Below are 13316 nucleotides of genomic sequence, written 5' to 3' on the forward strand. Positions count from 1 at the left end.
AAAGTTGCCTTTAATTAACATTTTATGCTTTCAAATCTGAAAGTTTAGTGTACAATTATTGAAAGCTTAGTTATTTGGATTCCGTTAGGTTTTGATTTGTTTTTTTAGTTTCTCTCAAAATTTGTCTTTCTCAATTTAATTTACAATAAGCCTATTAAATTATATTTGCTTTTGTTATGTTTTATAGATTGCTACAATTGAATTTTTTTTTTTTTTTGGGTTTTCACTGTAAAGAAACAGAATGCTTATTAGGTTTCAGGTTCATTAAAACACTGATTTCAAGTTTCTCAATATAAAAAAACTAATCGGTTCAGAATTCTGATGTGACTATTTTTATTCAGTATTTTCGGTAATGGGTTTGTGTTGAATTTATTTCTTTTGGATTTAGCTCATTCGATTTCTTTTTCAGCTGAGATGATGTGGAATCTTTCTACAATCTATAACCTCTAATTTCATCAAAGCAGAAGTAGAGTTAAAGGTATTAATTTCTTTTCCTAATATTCTCTTCAATTATGGTTTGTTGTCAGTTTAGGAATTTTGACTCATAACTCTTTTCCTCCCTATAAGTGGAAACACCCAACAAATGAGATCCTACATGAGTTTTAATGGTTAGTAATCCTTTAAAATCATTTCACTTTAATTGTCAAGTTTTGTTTTCCCTCTTACCTGTTCTATTATTTGTAAGGGGGATTGAAATTATTGGATTTTGAAATCTGAAATTATAATGTTCTTTATAAAAAACTTTTTGGATGAAGTATAGTTTGTCTTCTTTTCTTGGTTTGGATGGAATTAGATTTTTGTAGTCTAAAGTCTAAAGATAACCTGGAATTTTTTTTTTTTTTGGTGGTGTGGAATTACAGACTTTTTTAGGCAAAGGACATATATTTATGGAAGTTAGCGAAATCTCCAGTTACGGCTATAACTCCTACGTTGTTGGCAGGAAACTTTGGACTGTTTTCAATTGACAAGTATACGTATTGATTGTGATTTTCATGTTGCAGAATGATTAATAGATTTGAAAAAAACAAAAATAAAAAAAGAAAAAGATGAGTGGGAGCCACTGAGAGGAGGAAAAAATCTTTAAAATTGCTTCAAATATTGCTGCATTTGGATGATTTAATAGTTATATAGGCATGGCTTTTTGCATAAATTTGTGGTGTTCTTTTGTTGCTTTTAAGTGTTTGACATCTGAGTTTTTTTGAGTAAATGATCTATTCGTTTTTTCTCCTATGTATGTGTTTCTAAATGTGCTGTGTGTGTCCCAATCTTTGATATTAAGGGTCCGTTTGGATAGAACTTATTGCTAAAAATTGAAAACTGAAAACACTGTAATAAAATAATTTTTAAATGTGTAAATAGTGTTGCGGGACCCATTTTTAATAAAAAATTGCTAAAAAAGTATATACACAGTGCGTACACAGTACGCGCACAGTGCCGCACAGTACGGGCACAGTGCCGCACAATGCGCGCACTGCGCACATGTCCCCTCTGCAAAAAAAAAAAAAAAAAAAAAAAAAAAAAAAAAAAAAAAAAAACCAAAACGTAAAACGCAAAACATGGAAACGCAACAACTGTATCCAAACCCCCTCTAAATCAGTTTTATATATGTTCAAAATTATTGATATGCAAATTATTTACAGCTTTAAGATACATCATTTCAGTAATCTTAAAATTTTAACTTTTACTGCTACAACACTGTTTGAAAGCCTCTCACTAAAAAAAAAAAAAAAAAAAAAACCACTAAAATTACATTCAAATGCTTGCTGAACATTGAATTTACATTTTAAAATAGTTTAGTCTTGGTCCTATGAGCATTCGACATTACAAGCTTTTTTTTTTTTTTTTTTTTTTTTTTTTCGCTTCTAACCAAATTCTGCACATGCATGTTTTTGCTGCATATTTCAAAATTTTAAAAAGTGAAAGATACGGAGTTGTAGATATAAAGGTAAGGAACCAAATTGATTCAATAATGCGCCCCTGTTATAATACTAACAGTTAAGTTGATGGTTTATTAAAATGTCTCATGTTATGCCACGTAGGATAAATACCCACTTAAACTTATACCACATGTACAGTTCATGTACAGTTAAAAAAGAGAAAACACGTTATTCCGCTTAATGTAACAGTAAGTTAACAGGTATTTCCTATTAGCGTAGGGAGGAGAGAGTATTTTTGGAAATGGTTATTTTGAATTCGTGTCTTTTGGAAATCCTAATTCTGATATGTGATTATTATTATTATTAAATCTTTTTTTTGTCAATGGGTATCTTTGACCATTTGGTTTTTGTTAAATTTTTTATTCAAAATCTTGGTTTCGTTGTATATGCTTACCTTTTTGGTAGGGCTTCCAAATTTCCATAGGCATTGATTTCACGTCTGACATTGAAAATTTCATTGCAATGTGGCAACTGTGGAATGACAATGGTTAAACACAAATGCAGATGTGGATTTAGCCCTTTAGATTTTTTTCTTTTTTAAATGCTTGATGCAATTATTTCCCACCCCCATATTTATGATGCTTTGATATTGAGTATTTTTTCCTGTTATCTGTTATTAATTTTTCAATATGCCTAGATAGCAAAGAGTAGATGAGAGAATCAAAAGCGTGTCCAACAAAAGTTACTAGAAGATCTAGGAAGCAAAAAACTCATTCCAAAGCAAAGAGTAGATGAGAGAATCAAAAGCGTGTACAACAAAAGTTACTAGAAGATCTAGGAAGCAAAAAACTCATTCCAAGTTCGCTGTATTGGACAAGGGAACCGAAATCTGTTCTAATTTAAAAAGAGATCGGTGACTCAAATATGTTGGCGCCACACACCAAATCCGAGATAAGGTCCTGAAGGGTGGCTAGAAGAAGAACAAAAAGACTATATATATATATATATATATATATATGGAAATTATGGAAATTACACTTATATCCAATTCTACTAGGTACGATCTTCTATGGCTTTTCATTTCATTGCATTTCTATAGATTTACTCGGATTCTGTATTTGGAGAAATTGTTTGAAATGAATAGGCTTTGTTTGAGTTTTTATTTATTTTAACAGTTATATTTATTTCAATTGCTTTGAAATTCTAGCTCAATTCGTTAGCTTTGTGGTGGAATTTGAGCTAGATTAAATTTCTTTGGACTCGTTTAGATTCTGTTCGGTTGTTGAGAAATCGTAGGAAAATAAATGAGTTTGTATTGTATCAGTTTTGTTCAGATTTTTTTTTTTGAAAATTTTTAGTTTTTTTTATTTTTTATAATTTTATTATTGGTGTTTTCAATTGGTAAATTTTCTAGCTCAAATCCCTAATCGTTAACTTTTGTTGAAATTTGAGTTCTATTAAATTTCTTTGATTCATTCGAGAATCTGTTTGGTTGTCTAAAAATTGTAGGAAAAGAATGATATGTTGGAGAGGATTTTGGGATTGATTTGTACATTCTGGTTTGATTTGAGCTTAAATTATTGGTTGATTTTGCTATTTGGATTTTGGATGAAAAATAACACGTTTGAAATTGTTAGCCTAAAGATTGAATTGTCAATAACTGAGTCTGTGGCTAGCACACCTTAGAATGTTTTTCCTCCAAGAATATGTGTGCTGTCATTAAAGCCATCATCTAGGATCCTACAAGACGCACGCACACATAAGGAGGAAAGGGAAACAAAGAAGAAAAACTTTAAACTCCATGCCAATTGCACTCTATTGTTCTTGTTGGCCATTTTATTTATTACTGTGGAGATGGGCGAAGGGAAGTGTGTCACATAAAAGTATAACCTGTTGAGAGATTATAGTAGGGAAAAATCTGAAGAACAGGACAATGTTTTACTCAATGGAAGAGGGGAAAGAGTTTGATTCATGACAACTGTCAAGTACATGGTGTAGACATGAGAGATCTCTAACATAAAAGTATTGGTACCACTAGTAATGTAAAACTAATGTCAGTGACAATCATTTTAAGTAAAACACTAACCAAAAGGTCCCAAGGAGAGCATATAGCTACAGCACCAGCAACAGGAACATTCTCTCCATCTTCCCCAAGATATATTACCTGCAAGCAAGTGTCAAATTAAAGGATTTAACCTTTAAAGTAGAATGTCAAAAGCATATAATAAAATTTGGCTCACAAACTAATGCTTCCAATGGTATACAAACTAATTTGGCTCACAAACTAATGCTCAGAAAGGATTTAACCTTTCTGCATTTTTTTGTCCCCCCTTCGCCCACCTCATAATGACTTTCCTTTCTTCCTTCAAGTATGTGCTTGTGCATGGAGTCCAACTAGGTCTCTTCTTGCATCAGGGTAAATATTTCTTTGTTGAATGACATACTTCTTGTGTGATGGTTCTTCATGTGTATCTATAACTTATTTTATTCTTATGTTTATTCTGTTACATGCATCTTTCATGTCAACTAATTTGATGTATTTTCATATTATGATCCTTTTTTGTTATTGCTGCATTACAGACTTCCTACATCTTAGTCCTTTTGCGTAGTGAATTATAGGTTCCACATTGGATATGATCTTCCAATTGAAGCAAAATCATTATGAAGGGTTACTGAGAATTGCTTTATTTTTTACTGGAGCAAATAGGGTTTTCTAAGGATTTCTTGTGTGGTTATATCAGCTTCTGCATTAAGTCATATTACTGCGGATCATTATATTATTCAGAAGAAGACTTTAGTATAGAAATGCAGTTGAATGCATCATTAATTTTGAATGAAATGATCATCTGTTTTGATTTGGCAACTAAGAATTTTGACATATTGCATGTGTTAATTTCATTGTAATTCCTAGAATTTCATATCAGTTTTTGTTATGGTATGGTAACATTATCTAAGGTTGTGAATTTAAATAGTTTTTGGCTGCATGCCTGATAAAACTTCTAGATCCAGAGATTCAACAGCTCGTATATGGACAATAGTGGATGGTAGCTCGAGATCTACTTCTAATGGTCCTTTGAACATGTTGGTGCCGAAACATGTTAAGGGTAGAACAAATGAGAAGAGTAAAGATGTCACCACACTTGATTGAAATGTGAGTTTTATCTCACTATTCTGACTTAAGTTCATAATAGCTGCTAATTATGCTCTGGCTGAACCCACACTATCATTTAGTTATACGTACGATCAAATATATTCTCAAAGTTTGTATGTCATAAGCATGTGCTTTTTTAAAGCTTAGCTTTCAACTTGTTGGCTTTTATTATTCTGTACAATATGGTGCTTTATTTTTAGGTTTGATACTTGGTTTGGATTGGAATTATCTCCTGAGAGCCTTGCTTCTGAAGCTTAGAATGAAATAGTCCAATGCTAGAAGAGTGCCTAACTGCCAAGAATTTAGCATGGTCCATGTTGATTTCATGTATATGGAAATGATTTTAATTATAAAAACTTAATATAGTCATTTCATTATCTGATACATATTATTCATTATGTACTTTTCATTGGAAGTGTTTTGGCTCAACAACAATAATAGAACCAATGTTATTGTCTCACCATTCTAGATTGTATTATCTATTTGAAATCATGCTACGGTAGTAATTTCAAAGAATTAGTGCTAACTGTATCAATCAGGCAGGAAAGGACACCCAAAAAGATAATAGAGGTGGCACCTTTCTTACATACAGCATGAGTTAGTAACATCTTAGGTATTTGGTATTCCACATCAATGTGGAGAGGGAATAGTTCCCTCCTTTGTGTGAATGATAAGAATGTGCATTTGTACATAGCAGTACTTTTGCATTACTAATATATATATATATTAATGTACCTCTTGAAAAGCAAGAAATGCACTTTCAAGATGCTGTTTTGATGGTACCAAAGGCTCTTGCTGATTATTCTGTTTATTCCTCCCTTTCACTTGCTTTTCCTACTTTGGTTAATGTGTTTCTTGGACATCTTAATTGGTCAGGTGCTCTTACTTTGTTGGTCACCCTTTCATGTCTCTGTCACCATTCTTGTACTTATTAGTCTTACTAGTCTCTTCTCCATTAAAAGTTATCTGGGTGCTTATCAAATTGTAATTTTGAACCATATTTACCTAGATTTTGAACCTTGTGCAATCTTAGTTTCAATCTTTATAGTAAAGAATTGGTGTGGTGGCTGTGTATCAGTGTATTATCTATATATGCATTTTGAATTGGTATTTAATCTGTGTTTGAGCTCTTTCTTTGGCTAGGTTGGACTACACAAAATTTATTCAGTTATAGACTTAGAATATATGTTAGATAATTTTAAGTCAATGGAGACAATGATATAGTTCACAATCCCATGTGACTTTGCTTAAATCAATTTCATTTTATAAATTATGTGACTTATGTGTCTTTCATTCTGGAAAAGAATGGGGTTGAAGATTCATGGCCAAAGGGAGAGCAGAAAAAAACAAGGCTATAGCCGTGTTTTTAAAATGGGGCCATAGTAATGGGCTGAAGCTGCGTTTTTAAAAACGCGGCTTAAGCTCACAACTATGGCCGCGTTTTGAACGTGGCTAATCTTTCTTCCAGGCAATCAACTTTTGTCCTATAGCCACGGCTATAAAAACGTGGCCATAGACCCCTCTAGGCTATAGTTACACACTGTAGGCCATGGGTAAAAACGCGGCCTAAAAAAACACGGCTATAGACCAAATTGTCCTATAGATATCAACCTTTTTGCTTTTTTTCTCATTGAAAATTGGGTTTTCAAGCTTGTGTGTTACTGATTCGTAGTCGTTTCTTGGTGATCTAGACGTTATAGTTCCAGTTCAGTCTTATTGAAGTGATTTAAGCTTCTGGGTTACTGGAATTTGGGTTGTTGATCTGGGTTTTGAGTGTGAAGTCAAGGCCTTAGATGCACCTATTAGTTTATTGCTTTGAAGGGATTTAATGCTTTATTAATAAGATGCAGCCTGATCAGAGAAGAAAGGTAAATTTTACTCATTTATGATATATATATATATATTGGTTTGTAATTGTGGTTAAGATAAAGTGGGAATTGAAGATTCAAGAAATGCTTGTGTTGATTATATGTAATTTTAAGCTGAAGATTTTATTTTATTTTTTTGTTATGTAATTGATTATGGTCCTCTAATTCTTTTTTGTGGTCCATCTGTATTGGACCTTTTGTTCTGTTGTGGGTATTATACCTGGGTCTGGATGAGATGGAATAACTTGTCATGTTCATCTCAGCTTCTCTGCTAGATGCTATGTACCCATTGCAGTTTGTACAAGGTCCCACTGAAATACTCTTGACTCATGTTATGTGAAAATTGCATAGTTGGGGTTTTAATTTTTTCTTCTTTTTTGTGTTAGGGTGGTTTTTTATAATTATTTTAAATGATAGTGATTGAAAGCTAAAACTATTAGTCTGGTGTGAGAGATTACATCAGAATAGTATGTGGACTATCAATGTCAAGTATATCTAATTATGAAATCTGATTGTAAATTACATATTTAGCATAAATATATATATATATATATATATATAATTATGTTGCAAATAATGTTAACTACTTATCTAATATCAAGGGTATGGTTTAGCTCTTGCAATCTTAGCATTATATAATAGAAAAAGAGTAGGGACATGAAGTTAATAATTATAAGAAGAGAGAAATTAAAGAATAAGAAAATAGCAATGGGGTCAATATAAAAATGGTGTTGAAGGTATAAAAAAATGTGGCTTAGATGTGTGTGACAGGTGGGAGCTATGTGAGAGAGAGAGAGAGAGCCATATTGCAAAGTGATTAGTGAAAAAGATGAATGGGTTTGGGGATAGCATGATTAGAAAATTGAAGTGTGGGGGATATGGGGAAGAGAGGGAGCGTGTGAAATAAAATTAAAATGTTTCATGTGCTTACAACAAGTGTGTTGACTAAGGGAGAGTGGATGAGGGTACAATTTGTCCTCTCTTTTTTTTTTTTGCTTTATTTTGGTTCTTCAGTTATAACTTTCTGTCTCTAAATTAGAAGCTGCTTGCCAACGAGGCTTAAGAGTAAACAAAAAGAGCAAATTAATAGATACTAATTAATTGGCTAATTTCCTATTATTTATTGTTAATTAATGGTTCTAGTTAATTAAGGGTTCTAGACAATCAAGTAACTGATTTAATTGCACGGTTATGTAAATTTTGTTATGTAATTATTTATTTATTGGAAAGTTCATGAATTGAGGGCACACATATATTGGTTGTTTGTGGATCGGCCTTATGGTTTCCTCGAGATACTTTCACCAACTTGCCTTATAGTTAATAAAATGAGTGGCGGGCACAAACGGTGTTATCCTGAGAATTTTAAAAAAAAAATATTATTAAAAATTTGAAAGACATATAAAGTTGCTTTTTGTTTTTCGCTAAGCTTGAAGAATGTATAGCATGATTATTTTTTTATATTTTAAATGTATAGTAAAAAACAAGTCTTGCCCTAGTGGTGTCTCTTAGTTTTATATATATTGACTTTTCTTGTAGGGCATTGTTGGCTTGGAAACAGAATATGGCACTCTTCATATAAAAGTAAGTGTTCATGCTCTCTGTAGCTATAAGTTCCACATGCTTTTTATATGGTAATATTGAACTAGTACAGTTAATTGGCAATGAAGCTAGAATCTTTTCTATAAATGATAAGTTTAGGTGCACTAGCATACATCCTTGTGGGCTAACTCTGTATTTAGTTTCCGAATTGCCATTCTTTTCTTTGTATGTTTGGTACTCAAGTATGTCCATGAGTGATTTTTTTTTTTGGGACATATATACATTAAAAGTGCATTTATGTTGTAATTTGGGTTTGGACATACATTAAAAGTGTTTTTATGTTGTAATTTGGATTTGCACATATATACATTAAAAGTGCTTTTCATTTTTCAATTGATTCACTACAGTCAACAAGATTTTAGTTGATTTAATTATTGATTTTCAATTGTTTCAATGCATTCAACAAGATTTTAGTTGATTTAATCACCTGCAGTTTATCAGTATTATTATAAGAAACCACTTTATGTTTATAAGTTGTGTAATTTTGCAATCTGATATTGGGGTTGGTTTTGGGACTCTAGGAAAAGGTATCTCTAGACAGGCCCTAGGCATAGGCTAAGGTGGTAAGAGACTAAGGAGAGATTATAAGTTCAGTTCTCACTTAAAGTAGAGGAACAAAATGACTTTACAAATAAACTTATGTTTATATATATTCTTTCCTTGTTGGCAGATTGCAAAAATAAGAGGCATTACAAGTTCGTGTGAACAAAGTAAGTGAACTTGTTTGTGTTAGACTTAAGGTACTCTCTCTCTCTGTGTGTTTGTGGTGGGTTGTTGATTTGGGGCAAACAGGTGGCTTGCATGGAGATATAAGGTGGTTTTAGATGATAGTGGGAGTGTTGACTGTTTTTGTGTAATATTGGATGATTCTTGTTGAGTTGTTTTTATTCGATTAATTTATTTTAGGGGCTTCTCTCTATTTTTTTCACACATGAGGAACTCTAAAATGAAATGGGATATTCAAAGAGATGTCAATTCCTAAAGAATATTACTAGTAATAATGTTATAGTTACCAAATGTGTTGATTACTTTTGTATGTGTTTAAATTCATTGTTTTCTTAGGAACATAGCTGGTTGTTAGGTCACTTGACTAGTAAATTAGGCTAGCATAGATATGATATTACTCTCCTTATCCTACTTTGGAATGTGATGGACATACTTATAGTATGTTTACAATTTTGGATGCTATTAAATGATAGTAGCAGTTTGTAGTATGTTAGGTTCTTTGCTTTTTTGTCTTTAGAACACCCAATTTTATTTTGATAAATTACATTCCACCCTAATTATAGCAACTAGCATGTATGACATGTAGTTGGCGAGTAGCATTTATCCCATTTCAAATTGTTCTGAAACCAAGCAGCCAGTCATGCCATTTTAGTTTGCAAAACCACAACTTTATTGGTTTGAGATTTCCAGTTTCACATAGTAACATGCTCTAATTGTTGGACCTTCCAACATTTACTTTAAATACTTATTAAAAGCAATTCAATTCTTAGAAATGGTGAAACTCTATTTTCCATAATAGAGACCTTAACATGTCTCAGTATTCAATTTTTATGATGGCTATACTTGTTTTTTTTAAAACATGCCCCTCTAGTTTATTGACTATATTTTTCACTATGCTAATTTCTTTAGTTAGCCATTTGATATCTATTTACCAGGTGCACTTAATTTCTTTAGTTAGCCATTTGAAATCAAAAGTTCTGTGCAATGCTGAAAATAGATTTGATGCTAGCTATTAGCTGATATGACTTTTGCAAGAGCCCTCAGTTCAGTAGCACTACAATTCTATCTAAATCAGTTAGATTATATATATATATATAGGACACTATTTGAACTTGTTCTCATTTTTTGCCTTGGTAATATTTTCTTCTCATTTTATTCTATTTATATGCACTTACTAAGTAATCATAATTTGTATGTAGGATATTCCTCCGATCCAACAAGCTCCACCTATCCAAAAATCATCAACTGCATCCCATCACCAAAGAAGCTTATAGATTTTATCTTGGTGTTCGATGACTTTTTTGTGTACAAAGAATTTCATTGCTAGAACTGCATTTTTTGCAAGTGTTGGAGGATATTTTTAAATACTTTGGAACTTTGATTATGGTATTAGCTTATATTGAGCGGATTTTTTATTCAAAGGACCACATCTTTTTTTGTTAATCTCATGATGATGGTAATAGACAATGTTATGTATTTGATAATATATTTCTATGTTAATAATATGTTAGTTTGAAAAACATTTGTGGTGTTGCTTATTAGTTATGTTTGTGGTATTGTGTTAATAGAGCCAAAATTATTACAAATTTTTTGAAACAGACCTCTGAACAGGTTATTGGCAAATAGTGGTTTTAAAACCCAATTGAAACCTAGGGGAACTAAAATTGGCAAGTATTGTGGTATTGTTTCAGTAGAACTAAAATTATTACAGGTTGTTTGTAAAATTATTACAAGTTGTTTGTAATAGGACTGTGGTTTTAAAACCCAAGGAAAAAAAATTTTAACCTATAGTGGTGGGCAAAAAGCGCTGCTAAAGATGTAAAATTATGTTATAATTGAAGCCCTATAGTGGCATTTATAGCCCGCTGCTAAAGCTTCACACATATAGCGGCGGGGGTAACCGCCGCTAAAAGGTGCATATGGTTGGTTGTACATAAAGCCCTATAGCGGCGCTTATTGCTCGCCGCTAAAAGGTCACTTGACCCGAATGGTAACCTTATATGGTGGCGGTTTTTAGCCCGCCACAATACACAAAAAGTGCCACTAAATGGCAGATCTATTGCGGCGCTTTTTGTTACCCCCACAATAGATCTATAACAGCACCGCAACAGTGGCGGGTAGAACTGCCGCAGTAGCACCCACTGCTAAAGGTCAAATGGACCTTTAGCGGCAGTTTTTTGGGCTTTTGTGGTGGTTTTGGCCTGTCGTAATAGTACTTTTTTTTGGTAGTATTCCCACAGGGCTGGCCTAAGCGTTTTGGTGGCCTAAGACGAAATCTTCAAATGTGGCTTTATGCCTTTATGTTATCACTTAAATAATATTTAACCAGTATTTTATATAATAATTTTTTTTAAATCCATTATTTTTACTTTTTAATATGATTTTTTTTTGAGAAAATGCTAAAATTATAACAAATTTTACTACAAATTAGTGTTGTAATGGATGTGATCAATGACGTGAGGCTTACAAAATTACTAGAAATATTATAAAATTTACAACATGAGAATTACAAAGATATATTACCAATCACAAATATTCAATAAAAAATGCATTCAATAGTTTGTTGAAATCCATCTATCATATTCATTATCATATCAAATTATAAAAGTAATGGAGACCACCACGCACCATTGATGCAGTGATTACTCTACAAGTATAAGTTCCTGTAAGGTGTGGGGGGCAATGACTGAGATTTAAGTTTCTGGAAGAGAGTTTCGCACACATATACACTTAGATTAGGCTAGAGTAGAATTTTTATTTTGTATATAAATAATTAAATAAATACAAATTATGTAGTAAAATTTATAGTATTTTTAACATTTTTCTATTTGAATTACTTGTAATTAGTAACAATTCTATTTGAAAGATCTATTTATAAGACTTATTTATTTAAATTTGTCTTATCTCTGTCTCTGACATTACTTAATTCTTTGAGCTTTCTTAATAGTGAAAAAAAATGTAAACTAAAATGTTTTAATATCTCCCAAAAATATTTATCTATAAAAAATAAAAATAAAAACTGCTCCCACATTTGGGCCTTCTCTAGTAAGGGGGCCCTAGGCAATGACCTAATTGGCCTAAGCCTAAGGCCGGCCCTGTATTCCCATAGAAGTACAATAATCTACACACACATATAGATATATAGATATATTATGAGTGTGATTAACAAGTGTCTCAGTGCATAAGTTAAGATTAAGTATTTTATTGTAATCGATAAGCTTTTTTGGGGGAGTTGAACAACATTCAATTAAAGAAATAGATTAAATTATATAAGGATGGGGTGTAAAACCCATGTTTTACACCATCCAATAAATGATTGCCACATCAGTATTTTACTTAAAATTCAATACATCCTACCACACCTAATAACATCTCAATAAATTCCCAATTTGGTTGGATTTATATATGGGTATTAGAATTGATTGAGTGTATTTGTGTTTATTATTAAATATTTGATAAGATGATGTGGCATATTGTGATTGGAGGGGTAAAACATGAGTTTTACACCACGTCTTTACAGAATTTAATCTCAGAAAGAAATATTTATTTACAGCTTTTATTAAATGATGCATTCGTGCATCTATTAAGGAGGAATCTAATGGCTCACACTACATTGAAAAATAACAAAAACAAGTAAACAAATGTTTTTTTAAAATATATTATGCACAACCGCACCTAAAAAACTACTATGGTAAAATAAAATAAAAAAATCAATCATAATCACTTCCTTTGACACTCATTAATAGGATTGTTATTTATTTGATTTTTTTTTATTTCCCAATATTATGCGACCCATTAGATTCTTTCTTAATAGGTACATCATTGCACTCATTAATAAAACTATAAATTATTGACATAAAATGATACTTTTTTAGTAGATTTTGTTGTCAAGTGGGATAGATCCTAAAAAAAAGTTGAAATCTAGTTCAGAAGTTAGGGCCCGTTTGGTAAGAGATTTTTAGTAATGTTGTTTAAGTATTATGAAAATATGTATAGATAAAAATATATTGTGAAAATATATATTCTATTGTTTAAAATACAAAAACTGTGGTTTAAACGTTGTTTCTCATCAAGTAACTCCTAAACACTCATTAT

This window comes from Castanea sativa, chromosome 5 (assembly GCF_040712315.1).
Source record: "Castanea sativa cultivar Marrone di Chiusa Pesio chromosome 5, ASM4071231v1".
In the NCBI taxonomy this organism is placed as follows: Eukaryota; Viridiplantae; Streptophyta; class Magnoliopsida; order Fagales; family Fagaceae; genus Castanea; species Castanea sativa.